The 13,161-nt window shown below is 41.0% G+C and overlaps 1 protein-coding gene across 2 annotated transcripts in view; it reads right to left on the reverse strand.

The window, feature by feature from the left end:
• SLC6A1 (solute carrier family 6 (neurotransmitter transporter), member 1) overlaps positions 1-13,161 on the reverse strand; it is a 150,688-nt gene that overhangs the window by 102,923 nt on the left and 34,604 nt on the right. The window contains exon 2 of one of the 2 annotated variants that reach the window (XM_015406113.1): positions 6,968-7,023. The exons of the other annotated variant lie outside the window; for it this stretch is intronic. The gene's annotated coding sequence lies outside the window, so the exon portion shown is untranslated. The remainder of the gene's footprint in view (positions 1-6,967; positions 7,024-13,161) is intronic. 2 annotated transcript variants of the gene reach the window in all.

Consider the following 13,161-nt stretch of genomic DNA (forward strand, 5'->3'; position numbering starts at 1 on the left):
CTTTCAAGACTTGAACTGCGGAGCGGCGTTGTTAATGGGTGCCTCCCTCCCTTTTCCCAGAGGCGAATCGGAGACTGGAGAGGTGAGCTTTTCAAGCGCAAGGTGCTTGAGGTGCTGATAAAGAGAAACAAGTTGCTCTTTGCCAGCTCGTGACCTTGAGCCCTACCAGGCTTTGGCAGAAGAACCGAGAGTGTGATTCCCGGTTCACACAGGAAGGGATGCCATAGACTCCACACTCCAAAGCTGCCATTTTCTCCAGGGGAACTAAATCTGTAGTTTGGGGATCAGTTGTAATTCTGGGAGAACTCCCAGCCCCACCAGGAGGTTGGCAACCCTACATTACCCTCCATCCTGAAACGTAACTGTTTGGAGGCTGACCCCTCCCCCCACACACACACACACTGTAATATTACAGTCATGCTGGAACTTTAAAAGCCAGCATAACTTTGGTTTACCTAAAAAAAATAACTGGATAAAATATTTTCTAAATAACAGATTCCAAATAAAAGCTATTTTTAAACTTTAAACAAATGCTGATGCTATTTTTAAAAGAAGTATGTTTTACATTGCTTAATGTTATGACCTTGGGTCAATTTTGGGGGAGAAAAGTGGGCTTGTAAGAATTTTCAACAGATGAAAATTGATCATGCAAGACCTGAAGTGACTGAATATACTTTTTAATATAATTCAGAATGAATAAGAGAATAATAATAATAAGAAGAGATTGGATTTATACCCCGCCCTTCACTACCCAAAGGTGTCTCAGAGCGGCTTACAAACTCCTTTCCCTCCCCACAACAGACACCCTGTGAGGTAGGTGGGGCTGAGAGCTCTTGACAGAAACTGCTCTTTTTTAAGAACAGCTCTTATCAGAGCTATGGCTTGCCCAAGGCCATCCAGCCAGGTGCAAGTGGAGGAGTAGGGAATCAAACCCGGTTCTCCCAGATTAGAGTCCACGCACTTAACCACTACACCAAACATTCAGTTACTTAAAATTATGGGTGAGGCAACCTGCTGAATGTGTTGATGAGAATCTTAACATTTAAACTAAGATGCTAGAGAAGGAGACTTCAGGAACTCTCCATGCCTGATTATACTAGGCCTTCAAAATACCCACAGATTAAATATGAAAAAGTTAAATTGATAATTATATTAAGATCATTGCTAATTATTGGAAAACAATTTCCACGTATTATGGGGAAGATTGTCACTATCACTATAGTCAGCAGTGCAGCTCTACCTTTTGCATATTCTTAGTATGGGTTTAAGATATTTCATCACACCCAGGGGTTATTTCCTGCGGGAGCGCACAGGAGCAGAGCTTCGGCAGTAAGGAGCCCAGGGGGCGGGCACATGCACCCCCTGCTCCCAGCAGCCCTCAGTTGGGCCACGAGGAGCAAGAAGCAGCCAGGTAAGTTGCAGAGCCCCCCCCGGCCTACCTTCAGGTACAAGCTCTCCCTCCTCTGTGAGGGCAGATCTACACGTCTCCCCCTCATAGCTAGCAATCCAAAACAGTCCAGTGGAGCCTGAGTGGTGGGTGTTGCCTTCTGACACACTTCCGGTGATGTCAGGGGGTGTGGCGTATGCAAATAAGTAATGTTAATAAGTTATGCTAATGAGCTCCTGCTCCTCTTTTTCTACGAAATGACCTCTGATCACACCCATACAAGGTAAGCCTGCTTTCTCCTTCACAACCAGTATACAAAGGCAAGTTGGGCCCCTGCAGGGTTGACAGTGCTGTGACAGCTTGACTTGGATCTTGAAGATAGTGGTGTGGGTCTGGAAGGCAATGGGTTTAGGGTACTCATTGTCTCCTTGCAGTGCAACAGTGTCCTGCTCTTGCACTCCCTCAAGCAACCACATGAATGATGTCACACATGGTGCTCCACTTTAACAGTGACTGTTGTCAGGATGGGGAAATGTACAGGCATTGTCAGTTTTCCATGGCTTTCCTCCTTAGGTATGTCAGGAGAAGTTGTCCCCACTTATCATAACACCTTACACCTGGAATGTGGAAATGGTCAGCAAGGCAGTATGACAGCCCCTGTTGATGATTGCTTTTGGCAGCAAGAGCCGCATTTGTCCCGTGTCATCCAAAACTGAAACTACAAAGAAAAGGTCTGCATTCTGATCCAGCAATACTGTCATGTCAAGACTTTTCATAGGAAATGCTGCCGTGGCTGGTCATGGATTTTGTGATTTTTGCACTTATAAAAACATTTACTGTAGCTCAATAGTCCAAGGTGGACTAATTTTAGATGTGCTTTGCCCTAAAAAAGGTAAGCTTCTTTAGCACATTTGCCTGTTAAGATAATCTTCTAAATGTAAAACAGTGAAAACATAAAACTACTTATTGAAGATTTTTAAAAGAATTCTGGGAGGGCATCTTCTCAGGATCATGTTAGGTTAGACATGACACTGGAGGAAACATTTGATGACACAAACTGTAATCTTCCTTTAAAAGTCTCCAATATGTTGTGATCAAAACAAAATGCAAACCTGTGTGGGATCCTGTGTGTACATACACAGCATTCGGAACCATTGTCAACATGTGAGATTTTCCAAGGATATAAATAATAAAACTACTATTTTTATCCCCTTGTACAACTTCAGTAATCTTACTTGGATTTAAGATTTGTAGACTGAAGTGTTTACTATTGGGGGGGAAAGTATAATTTTTTTAAATAAACTGGTGTTTACTAATGGAGAATTATAATTGCGTTATATTACAGTTACAAGTGTTAAATTACAATTGTGAGTCAAACAAAACACACCACTATCTTCATGTTTTGGGCAGTTTAGCAATTAAATGATACAAATGGAAAGCAGAGAGTTTGCTTCATTAGGCAAAGCAAAGGATCCCAAGAGCTGATTACGCTTGCAGAAGAACTTGTGTTCTTTGTTTGAACTAACATCCTGCCTTGTCACAAAAGGCTGCTTTAGAGACTCCCTCAAGCCACTTCCCACATGGGTTAACTGCCCTGGATTCAGTGTTGTTGGGAAGCATCCCCCCCCCCCGTTTCCTAACAGCATTGTGGTGCATTTGTGCACCTCCTGGGGTTTCACTGGCTTTTCTCTGATCTTTCTTAAATGTGCTTTGCTCCAATGTTTTTGGAAAGATCATATTCCTGGATGGCTACTGTGTGGGTGGGAAAATCTGGATTTTCCCACCCACTGGCAGCCATTTTCCCTGACTCTGCTACCATGGCATCCATTTCCATTCCCTGCCACTAGAGGGGATTATGTTTTTAATGGCATTAGAATATTTATATTAATATACTGTTGTAGCAATATGATTAACAAGTTCTATGAATTCTCAGCTTTCATTCTAAAATGAAGTTTGTATCCCCTTCCGTTGCAAGGATATGCCTTTCCTCTTATATCTTCTAAGGGAAGGGGATAGAGACTTACTTTTTATTGAAAGCTTGAATTCAGGGAATCCATTACACATGCTGTGACAATGTTATATTGATGTAATATATTGTAGTGCTGATTATTTTTATAATAGCAAATTCCTGGTGGCTCAGATGAGGGTTGTGGCCACTACTGGGGAACTGGTGCAGGGAAACTATAGGGAAACTTGCCATGTGGAAGCCCCGTTGCCACTGTACTTTATCAGCCACTGAACCAGCAATGAGGAAATCACACAAGCCACCACCTGTGTGGAAAGTACCTCAGTTTCAAAAGCCATTTTCCATATGGCTGCTTTCAAGAAAATGAAGTCTATAGCTACTATAGGGTAACGGAACCAGTTCCGGACTTTATGTTTTGCCTAATGTACATCATTGTACATTATTGTATAAAATATTTTATACAATACAATATTGTATAAAATATTTTATACAATACAAAACTACAGAGCTTTCATTTCAGCTTTTCAAGAAATAATAAACCTATTAGCTAGATTTAATCTGGCAAAAGGACTTTACTTTTATTATCGAAAGGATTCCATTTCTTTCTTTATTCTCCCTTATTTAAATACAAACAGCTCACAATAATAAGCTTTTATCTCTATCATATCTTTAACAGTTTTCCTCTCAAGACAACTGCAGCAAGAAAAATGCAAAAATTATTTTATGACAGCTTGGTTTCTGACATCAGGTTGTGAACAGTACTTGATGTCCTATCTCTTTAATAGGGGCTTAATGTGTGAAAATGGACATGGAAGTAAATCATGTCACTCAGTGAATAACATCCCATTTAAGCTTATGTTAAAGGAACAAGACGTTTTTGTTCTCCAGGAAGTCAGCAACCTTATCTGACATGCATAAAGCTTATAACTGTAATGCAGACATTTCCTCCTCTTTTTAAAACTTAAGGATAGGGATCAAATCCCACCCTATCCTGCATACAATGCTATCCCTAAGCACTTCTATGGGTCATATTTCTGAAATAACAGAAACAGACCAGATGATAGGCCTACAGTCTGGCCTGGCTTCCAATAAAGTATAATTGTTACCCTCCTGACATTTCGGTCCCACTTGAAAATGCAGCCTCAGTCCAATGGATATAACACTACAGATAGGCCACCTCGCATTTTTCAAACAGGAGAAAACCATGACAGAAGTCAGGGGAACATTGATGTTTTATTCAACACCCTAGTTCTTACATCAAATTAGTAATCAAAACTCCAAAGGGCTTCTAATTCACAGTGATGTCATTATTTATTCTATTTATTCTATTTACTCCAGTCATGCCTCATTATAAAACACTATGAGGTCAGTTTACAAAAATGAAAATCATACAAGAATGAAACCATTATATTATAGATCTCTTAAGCAACACTCCCCAGGAATCTTCATAGTAGTGTACAAAAGATACCCTTTCACATATTTGTACAATTTTCTTTTCAGTTTATAAAAGCATAAGGACATAAGAGAAGCCAATGTTGGATCAGGCCAATGGCCCATCCAGTCCAACGCTCTGTCACACAGTGGCCAAAAATACCAGGTACCATCAGGAGGTCCAGTAGTGGGGCGAGGACACTAGAAGCACTCCCACTGTTGCCCCCCTCCAAGTACCAAGAATACAGTGCATCACTTGCTCCAGACTGAGAGTTCCTATCTATACCTTGTGGCTATATCCACTGATGGACCTCTGCTCCATATGTTTATGTAATTCCCTCTTGAAGCTGTCCATACTTGTAGTCGCCATCACCTCCTGTGGCAGTGAATTCCATGTGTTAATCACTCTTTGGGTGAAGAAGTACTTTTTTTTATCTGTTCTAACTCAACGGCTCAGCAATTTCATGGAGTGCCCACGAGTTCTTGTATTGTGAGAAAGGGAGAAAAGTACTTCTTTCTCGACCTGCTCTGTCCCATGCATAATCTTATAAACCTCGAGCATGTCAACCCTCAGCCGTCATTTCTCCAGACTAAAGCGCCCCAACCTTTCTTCATAGGGAAAGTGTTCCAACCCTTTTATCATTCTATAGTTGCCCTTTTCTGCAGTTTTTCCAATGCTATAAAAACCTTTTTGAGGTGTGGTGACCAGAACTGTACACAGTACTCCAAATGAGGTTGCACTGTTGATTTATACAGGGCATTATGATACTGGCTGATTTGTTTTCAATTCCCTTCCTAATAATCCCCAGCATAGCATTGGCCTTTTTTATTGCAGTTGCACACTGTCTAGACATTTTCATTGAGTTATCTCCTACAACTCCAAGATCTCTCTTTTGGTCAGTCTCGGCCAGTTTGGACCCCATCAATGTGTATTTATAGTTAGGATTTTTGGCTCCAATATGCATCACTTTGCACTTGGCCACATTGAACCCCATTTGCCATGTTGACGCCCACTTGCCCATCTTTGACAGATCCCTCTGGAGTGCCTCACGATCCTCACTGGTTTTCACCACCCTGAACAACTTCGTATCATCCGCAAACTTAGCCACTTCACTCCCACCCTCCAACACAGCCATTTTCTCCAGGGGAACTAATCTCTATTGTTTGGAGATCAGTTGTAATATCAGGAGATCGGTTGGCAACCCTATCAAAAACTTATTAAAGGGGATAAGCCCTTAGCATTAGCAGTGTGAAGTTCCCACATAAGCCTTGGAGGAACTGAAGAAGCTGTTCAGCATTCAGAAAACGTTTTTCAGGGTCCACTCCTAAACTAGTCTCAAATTAGCTCAGAAAAGCTTCCCAGCCTCTAAAAACAGAGGGAAACTGATTATCTGAGGTTTCTTGGATTTTTTAAAAACAGGACATGAACGTGACTATTTTCCAATAGTATGAATACTTACCAGTTTGGAAATGATGCATGGGCCTCACTAGGAGAACTTGGGCCAGTCATAATTAATGTTCCCAACCACTGCTGTGGACTGAGGTGGAAATATTTAATTGTTGCAGTAGTGATCAACAAGGAATAATTCTTCTACTTTTAAGAGAGATGGATTCCAAGATTTCCTGCCCTCTGCCTACACAGAAGGGACATGGACAAAGAGCAAACCCTGCACATATGACACTAGATTGTTCCACACATTCTATCTGACACACTTGCTAGAAAGAATCATGTGAACTGTAGTCTGTTGGTTTTCAAAACCTAGAATTATAGAATCTTTTTAAAAACATACAGAGGTTTGTATCTAAAATAAAAATGTTTCATTCTAGCTTGAAGACAATTTCTCTTTTTCTTATGTGAGCTTATTTTCTTGAAATTGCCTGGCCCTGCACACATGTCACTAAGAATAAGTACACATAGCTTCCTTTTACACTAAATATGTTGCAGTCAGATAAGTAGTCAAATCCATTTTCAGTACAAAAAAAAAGACCCAGCATGTTATGGCACCTGTATATTAACACATTAGCGAAGCAATATTAGGACAACATCAGTGGATGCAAATTTATTTCAGAGCATAGGAAACCTTTTCAAAGGTTATTTTCTTGGCTAATTTTAAAATTAATATAGAAATTAGTGCAGATTTGGAAGCTTTTCAAAAATCTAAATTTGTTCTGTTATATTTTACCTTACTTTGTCTTGATACTTAACCACATTCATCGTAAAGGAGCCATTCTGGGTATTCTGGAAAAAGAATCACATTTAAAATATACAACATCATTTTGTGGCTGGCTCTGCCTCCTGCAGCAGCCATTTTGTAGCAGCCATTTCATTAAAGTGCCCACCACGCTGTGTCAAAATTCCAAACTGTGCCCACAGGCTCAAAAAGGTTGGAGATCCCTGGCATACACCATACTGGCAAGATCTTTTCTGCCCAGGAATGGCTGGTGAAAGGCACCCATGGCCATGGCTAGGGGTGGGTGTGAACTGGCTCATGAACTAAAGTTCATGAAGACTTTTAGCTGGTTCATAGTTTGCAAAGTGAAGTTCATAGCAGATTAACCAGGATGAACTTTCCATGAATTTTCAAGCTGTTCGTAGCAGTTTGTGATGGTTCATAAATGGATACATTTCGAGACAGACTGTCTCCACTCAATCTAAATGTTTACCAAACTTCGACGCAACAGGGGGTGGAACTTGGAAGGCATGTAGAGGAGAATCTGGGAGAGTTCCCCTGCAACTTTGATGTCTCTAGCTTGCACAGGATCCATTCTAACTACTCCTGAACCTCCTGAACTTGCACCTGTCATTTCCCCCAGAAAGCACCTTTGGGGGTCATAACTTGGACCCCGTAAATCCAATCCTCACCAAACTTGGAGAGCTAGCAGAGGACAGTCAGCTGGAGATCCCCTGCAAGTTTGATGTCTCTAGCATGCTGGGAGAACATTCTATTGCATCATTAACCTCACAGACTGAACCCTTTCGTTTGGCAGCTAAAAGTTTGTGACAGTTCATGATTCATGAACTGGGCATGCCACGAACCAAACCACATTTTTCTGGTTCATTCCCATCCCTAGCCATGACTGCCACAAGTTTATTCTGGGTCCAGGAGTATCCTCAAGCTACAGATTTGCTCCTTTACTGAAGGGGCAACCCCTTCCAGAACAAGGGATAACCCATTTCCTAGGTCAGACATTTCTCTCACCAGTAGCACCTCCATTTTGTCAAGATTAAGCTTCAGCTTGTTAGCCCTCATTTTATCTGTAAGTGAAATGCCATAAACTGAAACATGAGTGGCTTATGTTCTTATTGATAAGTGCATTATCTGCACAGTTTAGGCAGTGTTCATTCCCATTGTCTTTAGAATTTAGTTTAAATTATTAGCATTATTCCAGTTTGGTGTAGTGGTTAAGTGCGCCGACTCTAATCTGGGAGAACTGGGTCTGATTCCCCACTCCTCCACTTGCAGCTGCTGGGTGACCTTGGGCAAGCCATAGTTCTGTCAGAGCTGTTCTTTCAAGGGCAGTTCTTGAAAGAGCTCTCTCAGCCCCACCTACCTCACAGGGTGTCTGTTGTGGGGAAGGGAAGGGAAAGGAGTTTGTAAGCCGCTGTGAGACTCCTTCGGGTAGTGAAGGGCAGGGTATAAATCCAATCTCTTCTTCATATCCCATTTTTGACCCGCATTTGCATATGTATGTGTATTTTTTCATAGCAGTTCTTTTTAGTACCACATGATTTTCTTGATAACATAACAATGCTACATCTGATTAGATGGCATCACAGCTGCCCATAAACAAAACCACATGATTACCACAGCTAATCAAATTGAGAATAATGAGAAAGAAAGGAAAAAAACCATGCATGCAAAGAAGTAAAATGACACTGAAAAAATCAACAGCCACAGGAACAAAGGAGAAGAAGATAACATACAAGCAGCATGAATATTTGCCAAAATGTGTATTTCATTAGTGAATTCCTTGGCTACATCAACAGAGCTTATTTTAAACAAATATAGAAATTAGTGCAGTCCTAATATTAAAATGAGCAAAACCAGAAAATATTGAGGAACAAAGATATAGATAAAAACCATGTTCACTCCTACTGCATGGTACAATACACATGTTTGGTATCTTAATTCTGATCATCTTTTATAAAGGATCTGTTGTAAAAGAACCACTGACAAAGACAGTATGTCAAAATGCATTTCTTATTTTATGGTTTACAATAAGAATTTTCTACAGTTTATAGATATGTGGTTTATTCAGTAAAGGATATTTAATTTATTTAGATTCTGTTGGTTTCTAGGAGTGGCCTTTGATTCTATATCTTTGTTCCTCAACCTTTTTTTGTTTGGTAGAAGCTAGTTTTAACATAGAGTTTTTGTTGCCCGGAAATCACTGGCATGATGATGTCACTTCCTTCGTGATGAATGACAATGACACATTTAATAAATTTTGCATAGAAACAGAGTCCAACTTATTCATTATCTCAATTTTACATTAAAACAGAGTCCAACTTATTCATTTTCTCAACAGAGTCCAGCATTTTCCTCTCTTTACTCGATGAGTACACCGGTTTTTACACTCATTTCAAAGGTCTTCCTCAAGAGTAATCTTATAAAGTTCTTATAGAGTTGGAAGGTGTTTTCTTCTATGAATTATCAGTTCCATTGCATTTCTAGAATAGGAGCAAGCCAATAATTTAAATATCTATTCGTAGCAGCCAGTCCATAATTTTATGTGGCAACAAGCCTACTTTAAATTGGCTGGCATTTGAAATGGAGAGCAAGAAATGCAATGGAACTGATAATTCATAGAAGAAAACACCTTCCAACTCTATAAGAATTGAGATAATGAATAAGTTGGACTCTGTTTCTATGCAAAATTTATTAAATGTGTCATTGTCATTGATCACAGTGGTTTCTTGTTTGTTGGCATGTACCTGCACACTGTGACCCCTGTTGTATCTTGTTTGAATTGACTTCTTTCGTGATGCCAGCAACGTTGCCTGGGCCTTTCTCTTTCTCCTGGTAAATCTCCTGCCATCCTCCACCGTAGGATTGCCAAGTCGCGGCAGGGGATCGCATGTCTTTGCAGAATCCCTGCCGTGGGGACAGAGAGACGCGTTGCACCCGCCGTCGCCAGGACATGATGCTATGCGTCGCTCTGGCAACGGGGCTCCAAACAGCCCCGTTGCCAGAGCGACGTATAGCGTCATGTCCTGGCGACGGCGGGTGCAACGCGTCTTGCTGTCCCTGCAGCAGGGATTCTGCAAAGACATGCGATCTCCCACCACAATTTGGCAAGATTTGGGAACCCTACTCCACCGGTTGCCAGGAGGGACCTGGCAATCCTTTTGCAGGTCCCCCCCCCATACATTCCTAATATTAAAGTGTACATCACACATTCAGTGTATTTTTAATTGTCTTCTCAGGAAAATTTGAAGCTGTAAGAAAACCCGCATGAACAACCAAACACTGCACATTTTTTAAAAATGAGCCCACATGCTTACAATATAGAAAGCTAGCATCAGGAGAAATAGCAAGGAAGATTAGGGGTGTGTGTTCGGCATAACCAAACAGAAAAAATACCTGAAAAAATACCTTATTGGTGTTCTTTTGGTATCACTTAAACTGAATCCAGATTAGAGATTTGTACTTGGTTACCTGTATAGCTGAACCAAAAAAAGCTGATTGTTTCTCAGCTTTTGTTTGGATATGTTCAGCTATACCAAGAGCCAGAATCAGCCAAGGCCATGCAGTGCTCTCAGCTCCATGCTGCCCCAGCTGATTCACAGCACAGCTTGCAAAAGGCATTTAAAAGGAACACATTCCCTTTGAATGCCTTTTGCAAGCCATTCCATGCAAGTGAACTCCACTTGGGACTCCATTCACATGGCACCACTTGCCAAAGGCATTTAAATGCCTTTTGCAATTAGCATGCATAAATGGAGTCCCAAGCAGTGGGTTCCGGGTGAACTTGCTACTTGGGACTTCATTCACATGGCACCACTTGCCAAAGCCATTTAAATGCCTTTGGCAAGCCGTGTCACACAAGTGAACTCCCAAGCAGCAAGTTTACCCAGAGGGTATTTAAACACATTCTCCAAGTGGTGAATTTCCCCAAAATTTCAGGAACCCTGAATATATACTGGTATTGGGATTCGGGAACATTGGGAAATATTGTTATTTTTTGGGTTCAATATATCCAAACCCAGAAAATATCTTCTGTTTTTTGCATAACCCTAAGGAAGACTCAAAATGAATGTTGTTTTAACAGCTGTGAGAAAGGAGAGGAATGGATACCAGAGGGTGGGAGCATGTTCCAGAGGTGTCAAACAGAAAAAGTAATCTGAGGTGTAGCTAAGAGGAAAGTGTCAGTGGAGTGGAGTTGACCGGAAGGAAAAATAAAGTGAAAGAAGAGAAGACAAATAAGAGGCAATCAGAAAGTGAAGAGAATTGAAAACAAAAGCAGCAGTTTATAAACTGTAATGATTCCATATTCTAGAGATGACCAAAGTATTCTCTAGTGAATGTCAATGCCCTTTTGAGGCTGCTAGTAGCAGGTTGCAGATTATTTCTTGTGATGTTTTTATGTTATAGCTACTGTAATTTACATATTAAAAGTTAAGTGTGATCATTTATAGGTAAAGAATAACTAGGTTCTCTCAGAGTGGTTTCATGTACACTGTAACTTTCAAATGAAAACTTAACATAAAGACAAGCTTGAAGAAATCCTGATTTAAAACCAGGATGTAACAATGAAAGATACTGTCACTTGAGGGGGGGGGGCTGTTGGACCCAGCAATTTTCTCTGATTTCCTCCTTTTTGCTGTTCTCCCCATTATGCTGTTGCTGAAATCCAGAAATCAGTGGGCTGTAGTGGGGGGGGGGGCAGGAAAGGTCCACTCTTGTGATAGAAAATTTAGTCCAGATCGAACCCTATATGTATATAAAAGGAGGGGGAGAAACTCAAAAAGAGAAAAAAATGCAAAGAAGTTCAAATAAAATAGTAGAGAAAAGTAATTTAATCTATATGGAGGAAACTTGCATAAACACACAAGTAGAGATAATACAGAGATAATAATGCAGAACAAAACTGGAGGGGGGGGAGAATGGGAGGCCTGAGAAAACAGCAATAATAAAATCTGAGGAATAAAACTATCATATTTATGTATGAGAAATTAGATTATGAAAAATAGGAGAGGACAAAAGCAATTACAGCATGTTGATACAAAGTTTAAATTCAGGAAATTCAACTTATGTATAAAATACATAGTGAACCAATATGGGTAGCCTAGAAGATGTAGCTAAAATACTTTCCCCTACCCTACCCCTAAGGTATACAAAAAATTGTTTAGTTACTTTAGACACTGGAGGAAAATGAAGGAACAAAGAAAAAGTCAGACAGATGATTCACTTGTATATCATCAAAAATAGGACTGGAGCCCTGACCTGGATAGCCCAGGCAAGCCCGATCTCAGATGCTAAGCAGGATTGTCTGTGGTTAGTACTTGGATGGGAGACTTCCTTGGAATAACACATCTGGAGGACAGAGGCAAGCTTTATTCAGCCACCTCTCTGAATATCCTTCAGGACCTCAGTAGGGGTCAGTCACCAGAGGTCGCCATGAATTCCAAGTGCATGCACACTCACTCACACAAACACATGCACATATGAAAAAAATACCCCCCAAAATAGGTTTGGCCACTTCAGAGCCAACTTTGTCAGCATAAGTTTAAATGACTAACATGAAAAAAGCAATTGGAAATGAACTGCAGTTTAGTACTAAACTGTGATGGACTTGCCCCACTCTCAGAAAGTGCCACTGCAGCTTTACTGATACAAGTTATTCGGTAAACTATCACTACAAATGTTTATAGGATTTTGGTGCCAGTTAGTGAGTAGGCTTTTGCTGCTCAGTAGATACTGTTTACATGGCATTAAAGCATAGAGGCTATTTTCTCACCTTGACAATATTCACTGATAAGCAGTCACAAGCAATACATTAACTGGAGATGTACAAACCAGAAAAGAGGTTAATCTGGGCTTTCTGGATGACGCTTCCGTTTTAGACCCCTTCCAGTCCGGCTTCCGCCCAGGACATGGGATGGAGACCACACTGGTGGCCCTTACTGACGACCTCCTGAGACATCTGGATCTGGGCAGGTCGGCAGTACTGTTGTTGCTCGACTTGTCGGCTGCGTTCGACACAGTCAACCATCAGTAGCTGACCCACTGCCTCGCCGATATGGGGATACAGGGGCTTGCCTTGCAGTGGCTCGCTTCTTTTTTCCAAGATCAGGGACAGAGGGTGGTGCTAGGGGAACAGCAGTCCAGGAGACACCCGCTGGAGTGCGGGGTGCCTCAGGGGGCAGTGCTTT

The sequence above is a fragment of the Gekko japonicus genome, unplaced genomic scaffold (assembly GCF_001447785.1).
Source record: "Gekko japonicus isolate JY-2015 unplaced genomic scaffold, Gekko_japonicus_V1.1 scaffold778, whole genome shotgun sequence".
NCBI lineage: Eukaryota > Metazoa > Chordata > Lepidosauria > Squamata > Gekkonidae > Gekko > Gekko japonicus.